The sequence below is a fragment of the Cibotium barometz genome, chromosome 25 (assembly GCF_041138505.1).
Source record: "Cibotium barometz isolate CiBa-2024 chromosome 25, ASM4113850v1, whole genome shotgun sequence".
Classification (NCBI taxonomy): domain Eukaryota; kingdom Viridiplantae; phylum Streptophyta; class Polypodiopsida; order Cyatheales; family Cibotiaceae; genus Cibotium; species Cibotium barometz.
Genome location: NC_141070.1, coordinates 12,768,550 through 12,782,680, shown reverse-complemented (window position 1 = coordinate 12,782,680; position 14,131 = coordinate 12,768,550).

Sequence of the window (14,131 nt, the reverse complement as noted above, 5' to 3'; positions counted from 1 at the left end):
TTTTGTTGGTGATGGCCTTTGAGGCATTCACAGTTAAAGGGCCATAAAAGCGTCTAAGTTTGCTACCGTCGAAGAATCCTTGCATTTTGATACCGCCAAGCATTTCAATTGGTGCAGATCTTTATGGTCCCATCCCTTTATACTTTAGCTTATGCTTTTGGTTTTTTGTGCTTCAGAATTAGATCCTTGAGTTCGATATCTTTGTCCTTGAGCTTTTCATCGAACCATTTCTTGTGCCTCAACTTAGTCTGGCTTTATCCAAGCGTTCAAGTTCAAATAATCAGTTACTAAGAATTCCATGGGCATGACAACATTCGTTCCGTATGTCAAGTTAAAAGATGTGTGGATGGCTACTTTATAGGCTATTCTGTAACTTTAGCTCCCAATCATTGCTTGAGGCTTTCATAGTCTTGGTTAAGATAGCATAGATGACCATTAGCTTGGAGGTAGTAGGGTGAGGATTTGTGATGCCCGGCCATGAATTCACTCATAGCAAGAATTTAATTACATCATTAATGAAGTGGGTTTCCCTGACACTAGTTCGAGCGGACATCCAAATCTAGTAATTATATTTTCGTAAAGGAATTTGGTTGTTGCCCTTGCATCAACCTTTCTGGTCGCATGGGCCTCAACCCATTTGGTACAATAGTCCATAGCAGCGATGATAAATCATGCTTGGGTTCTTGAAAGCGACGGGACTAATTGGTCCAACAAAGCCAATGCTCCACTTCTCAAATGGTTAAAGAGACACTACAAGATGTATGGACATTTTATCGCGGTTGTGAACACCAGTGATGAATAGTTGACATTCATCACAACCTTTTACAAATTCAATTGCAAGCCTATGAGTATAACTTTTTTGGTAGTGGTGTTTGTTGAGAAATGTCCTCTAGCTACATTGAAGTGGGCTTGCTCAAGGATATCAACGTATTCGAATTCCTGATGAGGACAGTTGTCTCATGATTCCATCTTGAGCTAACTCGTACAATTATCCCATAGTTGGTTTGTAAGGGGCTTCCTTTTTGATAAGGCGTTGCGCTCTATCACAATTGAGGTGTCTCTCTTGGGGAAAGCCATTACCCAAAATACTTCGGGCCAATCCGAAACAACGTAGAGTTTGAAGATCGAGGCATCAGGTAGTTTAACCTCCACTCTAGCTGGCAGTGGGGATGCGTGACAAGTGATCAGCATGGCGTGCACATGTTTGAGCCTTTCTGCACGGTTATCACTATGAAACCCTAGAAGGATTAGGAGCCATTGGGTTATCCTACCCGTGGCACAAGGATTATCGACCAAGTAGAGAAGTGCTTGATGATCTACGGAGAATACGAATTTGTTCATCAATAGATAATGGCAGTACTTCTTTACAACATAGACTACTGAAAGTCCTTCTCTGTCCATGGTGGTGTAGTATTGTTTAGCATCATTTAACTGGCGATTTTGGCAAAGCTAACAAGGAAATCCATGTTATGCTCTCCTGGTTGTGCCAAAACGCAGTGAATTTGCGAAAGCTAAAGCATCTATGTGCACATAGAAAATAATATCCTTGGGAGATCTTAGAACTAGTACTCTTGCTAGCGCTTTCTTGAGAGTGTCATAGGCCCGTTGACACTCAACCATCCACTCAAAGATGACAAGGAGCTTGTACAAGGTTCTCGCTATGTCGACATATAGGATTATAAATCTCCAATAGTATCTGACATGTCCCATGAAACGTTGGACACCCTTGAAGTTAGTGGGCGGTGGAAGCTCAAGAATTAGCTTTACCTTGCTGTCATCAATGGAGATGCCATATTCAGAAACAATGTGGCCTAGTATTACACCACACCTAGTATTACACCTAGTGGGTGGTGGAAGCTCAAGAATTAGCTTTACCTTGCTGTCATCAATGGAGATGCCATATTCAGAAACAATGTGGCCTAGTATTACACCACACCTAGTATTACACCATGCCTCAACAAAATTGGCATTTCAGTGGATTAAGGGATATTCTGTATAATCTACACATTTCCAGTACCTTTCTAAGGCACCAGAGATGTGCTTTCCATTGCGCATAAGTGCTCCACTCTATGGTAAATGCAGTATTATGTTGATTATTTGGTTCTATTTCCACTTGGTTATAGCCTGAGAACCCATCAAAGAAGTTGTAGGCCTCCTTGCTTGCTACATACTCGGTGAATGATAGTGGATAATGGTCCATTACTATGGTTGTATTAACCTTTTTGAGGTTAAAACAAACCCAGATCTTTTCGTTTTTCTCAGGTACTATGACTATTCGGAATATTCATTCCATGTGCTCTATCTCGTAAATGAATCTAGCTTCGATGAGTGTCAATCTCATCCTTGACCATTATGGAGTACCTAGGATTGATTTGGTAAGTCCTATGCGGTGATGGCAATGCTTTTTTCATAATGGGAATCCTCTACTTGACCACCTCTGGGAGTAAACCCTTCATGTCGGTATATTTCAAAGCAAAGCAGTCTTGGAATTCTGTGAGTAGGTCAATGAGGCCTTTTTCTTCTTCTAGAGATAGGCCCTTCTCAATGTATATAGATTTGGGATCCTTGTTAGACTTTACTACTCAACCAATCCATCGTTAAGATGTTTGAAGCTTCCCATCAAGGGTTCTCTTACACTTTTCAAAGTGTACAAAGTGGTCACCCACATTGTATGTTGTTTTGAAATGCTCAAGCACCTGTCCTAGGTCTTCAGCATAGGTGGTCTCTTGTAGGGCGCGCTTAGCTTCTTTTTCTGCCATAAATCTACATGGGAGTCTATGGCTTCGATGTATCAAAGCCAACGGTCTTCTTTTTGTCCCTAGTTCATCCCTTTTTGGATCTAAATCTCAGAAAGATTGAGCTCCTTCTGCCATTGATGGCAGAAGTCTACATGGGAGTCTATGGCTTCGATGTATTGAAGCCAATGAAGCCAATGGTCTTCTTTTGGGCCCCAAGCTACCACCTCTTAGTCGTGGGATATCGCCTTCAAATTCTGATGCATGTTGCATTGTTGCGCTCAACATGATTCCCTTGCTATTTGCTGTATATCTTGTGCATGTTTACATTGGGAGGATGTCAATAGCTGCAAGGATGTGCATCCAATTTTCAAAGCCTTTTGGCTCTGGATTTGAGGCAAACTCGAAACTTTCACATTCCTCATCTAATGCTTTGTGAACAGGTTTGACACGTGTTTAGCTTAGTGATGTTACTGGTGGTTATGGAGTCTTCGATAGAAGGTTCCCACCACTCATAGGATAAGTTTTCCATGTTTGTAGGTTCACTTTGAGGGTTTCATTTCTTTTTTGAAGGTAGATGTGGTCCATGTTCCAATCATGGACCATTCGGGTCTCTCTCATAAAGGGTCGGCCAAGGATACAGTCATAGGAAGGGAATCATGCTGGTTTGAGAAGTTCATCACCATAAATGAGTGGTTAAAACTTAGGCCAAAAGTTTTAATTCTTGGATTTTGCAATTGCCACATGGGTTTTGATATGGCTCCATCAGCAAGCTTGACTACTAGGCTTTGAGTGTCAAGTGTGATGGTTGCTTCCATTTTTACCAACACTGCTTGGTAATGATGCTGACTCCAGCTCCTCTATCTAAGATGGTGGTGACTTGGTTGTCCCTGTATTTTACAAGGAGGATGGTAGTCATGTCATCACTTTTAAAGTAGTGGCCTAGCTTGTTCACATAGGTACCCTTTGGAAAGACTTGGTGAGAACTACCTCTTCCATATGACTTTGAATCGGTTGTTCTTCCATTCTTGCCTTTAATTTCCCATCCATTCAGTCCTTCCATAGACTTAAACTTTCTTGGAGTAAGGAGCCAATATAAATTTGCACGTGGAAGGAAAGGAAGGCAGCGAGTCCAGCTATGTCTCTAGGTGTTTGTCCATTATCACTCACATAGCCTTCGGAGCCGGTAATGTTGTATGGGAGGTGTATAGGCCCTTTTGAGTGTGGTACTCTTTGGTCATCACCCAAGAGTTTGGAGGCCATGGCCTCAAAGCTTGTCTTCATTCGTTAAACCCTGTTCTGAGTTTTCTTGGGTCATGGGATATGAAACTAGTTAGAGGCATTGGCATCCTCTCCAATAGTAGGGACTATTGAAGGTTCTCCATTTGTGCTTGGTTGTTGAAATATATGATGTATAAGGTTAAGGATGAGAGGAAGGGGTAATGGAGGTGTGAACATACTCAAATAAAGTGGGTATGTGGGTGGAAAAGGAATCTAGGGTTAGCCCAACCCTACTAGCTCTTGGTGGACTCTATATAAAGGGCAAGAGACCCTACTTTTTGTAATAAGATCCTTAACACATGAAGGAGAAGGGTAAGCCAACTTTGGAATGGCTGAAATAGAAAGTAATACAAGAAGTTTTCTATATAAAGGGCAAGAGACCCTACTTTTTGTAATAAGATCCTTAACACATGAAGGAGAAGGGTAAGCCAACTTTGGAATGGCTGAAATAGAAAGTAATACAAGAAGTTTTCTATACATCTTGTGTTCTCTCAAGCTATGGTGTCATGAGGATTCAGTAACTTGTTTATGCTCGATCATTCTTTCATTCTTGTTGTCCCCTTGTTTTCATTGCTTCTATTACTTCTAATGTTGCATGCTCTAGATACCCATAATTCTTAAACATGGTATTAGAGCCTTGCTAAGGTTAAGATCCTCTCTCTCTCTCTCTCTCTCTCTCTCTCTCTCTCTCTCTCTCTCTCTCTCTCTCTCTCTCTCTCTCTCTCATAAACCATTCCCAATTAAGAAGGCGGTGATAAGGAGAGAAGCTTCAAAAAAGAACGGAGGAGTGCTGAACAGCTTCATCAAGATGAAGCTTGCATCATCAGTAAGATCTTGAAACTTGGAAAAAGAAGACAATCCTTATCGGAAAGAAGAAGTGGAAGAGGAAGGAGGAAAAAAAACGCTATAGTTCCGTCAGCGCATTTTTTGTCGAATTTTTCTGTCTGCGTTTTCCGTCATTTATCATCTTCGAAGCTGTTGTGTTGTAAAAAGATCATAAGGAAGTCAAAAACTCCAAATCCAACTTGAAATGTACTTTTTTAAAGAAGAAGGGTTATGTTGAAGTTCAATGCTTCAAGAAAGATCCGTCAAAGCGAAAATGTAACAAGTGTGGTAAAAAATACTATTTTGGAAGAGATTGTACCAAAGATGTCACTAAGGTTGAGGGGAATTTTGTAAGTTCCTCACATACCAGGCAACTCCTCTAGTTGGGATGTGAAGCATGCTTACTAGAATTGGGAGTGAACCACATCACTCTATAACTCATCTCTTTTGTAAAAGCCTATCATATAAAGGCTACCTACCTTATCTTCTATCCTATGGTTGAGAGGGGGTCTTTTTTGAACTTGTATGTCCAATGCTCACCTTGTTCCATGGTGGCATTGAGAGGGGGTGTTGAAATATATTATTTACAAGGTTAAGGATGAGAGGAAGAGTGTGAACACACTCAAATAAAGGGATCTAGGGTTAGCCCAATCCTAGCCCTTGTTGGTGGACCCTATATAAAGAACATGAGGCCCTACTTTTTGTCCTTTATATAGGGTCCACCAAGCAAGCTAGGGATTCAATTCTTCCTTCGAAGAGGATGAAGAGATGTTGAAAACTGTGTACTCACTTGATCCCTCTTGAATGACACACGGTCTTCCTTGACCTATCTTCTTGGTTCTTCATCTTTTGATTTTAGAGGTAACTCTAGTAGGTTTCGAAACTTCATCAACTAGTAGGAATCGGGCTAGCTTATGCATTCTTTGAGTACAGGAACTTGAAGCCTATCCAACTTTGTGAGCAGTGGTGGAAACATTTAGAGAAACCATTTGTAACAACCCATCCTTGACACTTAGCAAATTAATGCTCATAGTTGGTTTGTGCTCTTGGGTTGGATTGGATGCTCTTAATGGGAAATCCTTGTACATGTGGTCCATACCACATCCTGTATAGAGCGGTTCTAATGGGTGTTGGTTGGTGCAATTTGCCATAGCCTTCCTAACCCGTGGGACACTCCGCCACCACCCAGTCGACCTTACCATGGAAGGAAAGGTGGGTCAATGGTTTTGATCACTAAAACCAGAACACAAGGCTAACTTTGACTCGCTGAAGACTACTTTCATAGTTGGGTACTCTCACCAAGGAACCCGATAGAACCCAATCGATCAACTTTACCATGACAAATAGCAAGAGAAATACTCAATCTAAGATTACATCAATAGATGCCCCCACCTAAGACCGAGACAAGGAGGCATCTGGTGATTTGGGCTGCTATCTCAAGATATCCTCAGTTGATTAGAGTAGAGAGAGTAGTGGTGTGGGTAGAGGTTGTGGGTGGTAGTATGGACATGGGTAGGTTGGTGGAGGCATGGTATAAACTAGGTGTTGAACTTGTCTCCCTGAGGAAAGTTTGGGTACTATGGAGGATAGTCGTACAAGGCTGGTTTGTCCTGTGGTAGCATATATGCTCATCCTAGAGTTGGCTGTAGCTCGAGGATCCTTGGTCCAATCCACATGGCTCCCATAGTCATGTATTCATCGGCTTGTAAAAATGACTCCTCAACTCTAGTGGCCTGAGTGGTTGTTGTGGCCTCTGTGGTCATGTTGAACCTAAATCCCCCCGCACTACTCATACTACTAGGTTCTGATGCAACAAAGCCATAAGGAACAATGGGTTTCCATGCTGTCCAAACACTTCAAGATTCATGTTCTTTGAGCTAGTTAAGCTAAAAGTTACAGATGCAACCGTTACCTTAGCAACCATTCTAATTGATGGTCTAGGAAGGATGACTCCTTCCTCTACAATGTTAATGCTTCTCGTTTTTGAGCTAGATTGGTTAGGATTTATATTGGGAGCGGATTCCTCCATGTTTGGTCTTAGCGGGCGGACGGTCTCTCTCTTGTTGCTAGAAATTTGATGCCTTTGACTCCCACTCCTCAATTGGACCACCTGTGATGATATTTCTAATGACATCTACAAAACTCCTTTGAGTAGTTGTGGGGGAGGGAGTCTAGACACTCCAACTTCTTGGTTCATCTTTGAAGAAATAGGTTTCCAAGAGTAGGTCTCACTCAAGCTAGCATCCTCGCTATCGCTCAAATACTCGGTTTCTAAGGTTTCTTGGCTCCTGTGAGGTTCTAGGGATTAAGTGACCTGACCTCATGTTCATGTAAGGGTGATCGATCATCTTATAGCACTCCCCCTGTCCAGCAGTGATCCTAGATATTCATGTAAGGGTTATCATCTTAGAGAATTCCCCCTACTGACACAAGTTCAACAGTGGTCTTGGGATATTCTAGATTCAACTGAATTTTTAAAAATATTCTTTGTTAGACTTGTGAACATGCATTCACAAGAGTACGTGCGTTCTGAGTAGGTACGTGTGTGGCTAAAAGAGTTGGGAACGTGTGTGGCCAGGTCCAATTGGACTTGCAATGGTACATTCACAATGTTTGGAATGTGTGGGGAGTTGAGAATGTGCATGGCTAGATGAAATTTATGGATTTGTGAACGAGCATTCCGAGATAAGAACGTACATGGCTAGGAAAGTTAGGAGCGTGCATGGCCAAGGCTTATGAACATGTGTATGTGAGAACATGCGTTCTCACTTTGGCATATACGTACAAGATTTTGACAGGTCTCCCACTTGTAGTAGTGGAATCAGGGCCACGTGATAGTCAGTTTTAAACCGTTTTTATCATTATGAGCATTTATGTGAACAATATTATTTGACCCTTCCTTAATGAGAATATTATGCAGATCTTCCCTGCCAACGTGCATTTGGACTTGTGAATGCAATACCCAGGCCCAGTTGAGCATGTACGGAGGCAAACAAGAGAGTAATTTTTGAGTTTTGGTCTAAAAATCTTGAATTTCCCCTTTGATTTCTCCTTGATGGGTCATATTTTGGTAGTGGTGGAATCAGGGCCACGTGATAATCAGTTTTAAACCGTTTTTATCGTTATGAGCATTTATATAAACAATATTATCTGACCCTTCCGTAATGAGAATATTATGCAGATCTTCCCTACTAACATGCATTTGGACTTGTGAATGCAATACCGAGGCCCAGTTGAGCATGTACGGAGGCAAACGAGAGTAATTTTTGAGTTTTGGTCTAAAAATCCACATTTTTCTCTCTGATTTCTCCTTGATGGGTCATATTTTGGATTTTTAATTCGATAACAGACTTTAGATTCCCCTAATCTATCTAATGATGTACACAATGCAACCTAACAATTTTTATACAAAGATTAATAATCAGTTTAAGTCCTAAGATGAACAACAACTTAGAAAATTACAAATGCAAGGAGTCAGCCAAAATAAAAAAAATTTAATTTGAGCACTTGTATCCATACAACTTGAGCCCAAAGGGTTTCTCCATGATCCACTACATCAAGGTAAGCAAATAAACTATAAAACAACAACAAACAAGAGACAAAACTGGTGGATTTACAATTGGGCTATGTTAATACTCCAAATGAAAAAGTATAGCAAGGCTTTAAAGGCACTTCCTAGGAGCGGCATGCCAAAGATATTCACTGGAGATAACACTTAAACCTTGCTAGATAGAGAGAAGAAGTAGAGAGTGCAAGGTTCATACTGGTTTGCACCTAAAGCCACTCTTGGTAGAGTAACTCTCTCTTGTGGAGAGCTAGGGTCCTCAACCTTGTCTCTTTTGTTGTCACCATAAATGAGCTTTCCAAATGGATGGGGAGCAAAGAGAGGGAGAGCTATGGAAAGATTAATCTCTACTTTGATGCCACGGTGAGAGTCATCACCATCACACTTACCCACACAATCCCTAAGCATGCATGCAACAAAGAAGAAGAGAAAATAAACTCACCCACACAATCCCTAACCATGCATGACACAAAGAAGAAGAGAAAAGCATACAAGCAACTTCAATCACAAGAGAAAGAAGAAGAGAAAAGCATACAAACAACTTCAATCACAAGAGAAACAAGACTCAAACTTTACTGGGAGAATAGGATTATGTTTTTTCTCATTATTCAGCATGTCTTATATACAATACTTACTTGTATATTGGTCAACCACCCAACTAATGTCCAAGGACTCAATAAGCTAGTCTAGGCTAATCTCCTAGCCTAAATGTACATAACCGGCATTACACAAGTCATAAGCTCGCATCTTCAAACATTACACAAATCGTAAGCTCGGAGATTTCCCATAATCATTTTACATGAAGTGCATTATTGAGCGGAACAAAATACGGCTTGAAGAAGTTGCTGCACATGGAGTAATGTTAGCCAATGTGGTTAACACATGTTTAGCATTGGGGCATTCTCCCATACCTTTGGGAGTATTTGGTGGGACTTTTTTCTTCATATGCTTAGTCGTAGTCTGCTAGCTTATCCTAGCAATGGATCCTCTTTGGAAGAATGTGCAGAACTAATGGTAGCCATATCATTATCTAAACTTCTAAATCATAGTATGCTAGCTTGTCCTAGCAATGAGAATGAATAGAAGTGATGGTAGCCATATCATAATCTAAACCACTATGGACCAAGACTTGGTCCTCACCTTTACCCACTTTCCTTACTCTTCTGCTTCTCGATGTCTTAGATGTCTTGGACTTGGGTCTTAAAGGAGCTCTAGGACTCTCAATGTCTTAGATGTCTTGGACTTGGGACCTAGAGGAGCTCTAGGTCTCTCAAGTCCTAGAGATGCTCTAGAATTCATGTCCAAGAAGTACTCTAAGACTTAATTCCTAGAGGTGCATATGGTAGAGTTACCTCTAGAACTTAAGTCCCAAAGATGCTCTAGAATTCATGTCCAAGAGGTGTTTTAGGACTTGATATGGAAGTTGTATGCATAACATTGACATGTATGATGTACAAGTTCAAGATGTATGTACATGTATGATGTACAAGTTGAGGTTGTATATGCACCATTATAGACTTAGAAATTTTTTGGCCTCCACATTTTAAATGTTGGCTTCCCCTAAAATCGGTAACCCTTGGCTTTTATCCTTTCACATTTCTCCTTTTTTTCCAAGAACTGACCATCTTCATTTCTCCCTTTTTTTGCCAAGAACTACCCATCTTCATTCAAATAAAAATTTTGAATCAATTGAGAGAAAAATCCTCTTGAACTAGATGATTTCTCTTAATCAACCATTGATACTTCTATCAAAATCTCCTTACCTTATGAAGCAAGCATTTTTTTCTTGTTTTACCCCAAGTTTAGAGACTATTGGAATAAACTCCTTTATTATGGAGTTATCAGTGCCATGGTCATTTGATGCTTCTTTTTCACCTTATCTTTTGATGGGTGGCAAGAGCACTTTTTGCTTTGGAGATCCAAATTTGGTTATTAGCTTGGTAGAATTATTGAGCATATAACACCTCCTTTGGTAACCTCCAAGGTTGGAGAAAGCATTTAATTATCTAATGACTTATGTTTACTCCTCATTTGAGTTGATATTGTAGCTCTATGATGTTTGGGACCATAATAATGTGTAGCTCCTCACTTGAGTTGATATTGTCTCCTCACTTGAGTTGATATTGTAGCTCTATGATGTCTAGGTAACCATAATAATGTGTTACCTTCAAAGTATCTTTGAGCTTTAAGAAGTTTATTTGACACCATCCAATCCTGTAGTGTTGGTTGATCATATTCATATTTTTGTTTCTCTTGAAGTACTTGTTTATAAGTGTTGATGGTTTTCTTTTAGGAATCCAAACTTTAGTATGACCATCATCCACAATTTTATAGTGATCACCTTTATACTTTTGTTTAAACTTCTTGTTTATAGGAGTTGATTATATTTTAGGAATCCAAATGTTAGTATGACCAGCATCATAGCTTGATGTTATCTCGGTGTTATCTTGGTGTTATCTTTATTGCATTGGGAACCCATTTCTAGGAGTGTTGCCTTTGTTCCCTTGGGCACCTGCCTTCTTTAGTTACAAAGGAAATTAACTTTTTGGTGAGGCAGCTTGGTTAAATTTCCACCACAAGGTTGTTGCTAGAAGAGTATTGTTGGTAGAGACTTTAATTATAATCCTTGGTTCCACATGTTGGTTGGCTAGTGATGATGAAGGTTGGCTAGTGATGTTTATTTGAAGGGTTGGCTAGTGATGTTTATTTGAAGGGTTGGCTTAGCGATGATGAAGGTTTGCCATAAATCAACAAGGAACTTGAGGCATTGGTTGTGATGGTTTCTATTGTAGAGGCTATTCGCCAACAGAACTTTAGGGCTTATAAAAGCCGACGACAAGGTTATGCCTTTTGAGAGGCAATTGAGGATGAAAATAGTTCCTTTTGGAGAGTTTGTTATGGTTTGAGATTTGACAATTGATGCTCCTCCTTAGCCTAGAGAGGTACAATGACATATTTAAAATGGACTAATAGATTGTCCATCTCCTTTAGACCAATAAAAAATGGTACATTAGGCCTCCTCCCTTTGGAATGGACTAACATATTGGCCATCTCCCTTAGACCAACAACAAATGGTACATCAGGTCTCCTCCCACCCAAGGATTACTTCTTCTCATAGATCTACTGTTACATATATCAATAACATAAAGTCTACATTCCACAAGGTTAGTTCTCACATATATACATTGCTCAAAATAACCAGCTTCGCCCATAAATGGAACATAACCATGTGTTGGTTTCAAGACTAACTTCCACACATCAACCTTAGTTTAATGGAATATAACCATGCATTGGTTTCAAGATTGATTTTTTACTTCCATACATCAAATCACATTAATTTTAATTCATGTCTGAGTGTTTATTTAAATTTATCACCTTTATAAGTAGGAAAACATAACCAAATCTTGCATTCTTTCCTTTTTTTTAATCACTAGGGGGTGATGAGATTTGATCACTGGATTTTCTATTACACTCAAGATGTTGACTATAACCCCCATTGGGTTATGTTTCTTTTAATATGTCAGCGTATCATAAATCCCATATGGATTTGTTTTAACACCTAGAGCATTTGTTTTAACACCTAGAGCATTTGTAGATTGAAGGTGGGTCAAGTTCCAAGTACTTAGTACGTACCTTGGGCCTACCTTGGGGGCATCACATCAATTTTATTCAATACATGCATCCTATTTTCATGAAAGTTTATCTTAGGAAGTGGTGTGTATACACAAAATATTTACTAATTATCTCTTTTCTTTCTTGACATGATTGACAAACTTAAATAGAGACTATTCTACTTATCATATCAGACTCCTCCAAATAATCCATCACCCGTGGGGGGATTGTTTTCCATGTTTTCAAATCACCTTCTTTTATGATTTAACTATCCTTTCTCAAGTATACATGATCAATAGACCTATCATGTACAAGTGATGTTTCTATCATAATAGGTTGTCCCAAAATAACATCCTATAAATCTAGTTGTTTAAAGAAGCTTATCACCATGCATGTGTGGTGAAATGTAACAAAAATATTTTGAACTTGAGATCACATAATATATTATCCTAGTTGTTTGAGGAAGTTTATCACCATGCATGTGTGGTGAAATATAATAAAAATATTTTGATCTTGAGATCACATACAATACGCACTATTGGTCTTATAGCCATTTCATCAAAAAATTTGACAGTTAAGTTCGTGCATTCTAGAGATGATTTACCCCTTGTTCCTAGCAAATATTAGTTAGAACTAAGAACCTCTATCCAAGATTATTGTGACTGTCTAACATCTACACACAACTAGTAGACTTGCATTTGATTCATCCTGCTCAAAGTAGTCACCAAGCTTATTCACTGGTATATTTATGCTACATTTTCACATTCTAGTTCCTCAACAATACTCAACTCTAGTTAAGGAGTTGTTCATTAGCATCAGAATTACATACTCTCAAATTGCCATTCTTTAAGATCATTTACTCTTTAAGATCATTTACTCTTCAAGTCCATTTCGTAGACTTCGTTTTCTCAAATTTCCATCCATTTAGTCTTCATGTTCATTTCATAGATTTGTGCTTGGCATGACCTTACTAGTTCCTAGGCTACTTCTAGCCTACCTTTTTCCTGAATAGGATTAGGATACTCTACCATCTTCTTAGGCAGGTTGCTAGGGTCTATGACTAGTTCTTCCAAGTCTCTGGGGATTCAATTCTTTCTCTGAAGAGGACAAAGGGGTGATGAAAATTGTATCCTTACCTGATCCCTCTTGAACTATCACTCGATCTTCCCATGAAGTTATTGTCTCAAAGTCTACGATACTTCAATAACATGGCCCAAACTTTTTATGCTTTTCTGAGTACAAGGCATTATATACAAGGTTGAATCAAGGATTCCTTCATTAGAGAACTTTTCATTATTAGAGCATCGAGAGTGAAGTTATCTCACTCTATTGATATATTCTCTGATTAATTCTTTCTCTTACTATTTGACATGGTAAAGTTGACCAATTGGGTTCCATTAGCTTCCCTGGTAGGAGTATCCAATTGTGAAAGTATTCTTCAGGGTGTCAAAGACTACCTTGTCTTTGAGTTTCAGAGATTGGAACCACTGACCTACCTTTTCTTCCATGGTAAGGCCAAAGGAAGTTACTTGTACTACAAGGTCAGAGATCAAAACCATTAACCTATCTTTCCTTCCATGGTAAGGCCAAAGCGCTTACTTGTACAAGGTCATTAGGCCAACCATAAGTGTCGCACGTCTGATGAAACACTTTCAAGTGTGCAATGGGGTCTTGAGTCTCCTTAAACTTGGGCATTAATTTTGTGATTTTCATGGGTTTGATAGTATTTTGGTGTCTAGGATTCTACAGTTGTTGGTTGTGTTGCTCTACTAGTCTCATTTTTTATCCCCTTCTTATCTGGGCTACTATCCTAAGATATCTTTGGCGGCGGTTAGAGGAGAGGGTAGTGGTGTAGGTGGAGGTTGAGGCAGTGGCTAGGGGTGATAGTATGGCTAGGGGTGATAGTATGGGTATGGGTAGGTTGGTGGAGGTATGGTATATGCTAGGTGTTGCCCTTGCCCCGAGACAAGTTGGGGTATTATGGAGGGTAGCCATGCAAGGTCGATTTATACTATGGCATGTATGATCCTCCTAGGGTCGGGTTGAGTTTAGAGCTCCCTACTCCATGCCGCAAGGTTCCCATAGTTGTGTATACGGTGGGTTGAGTTTAGAG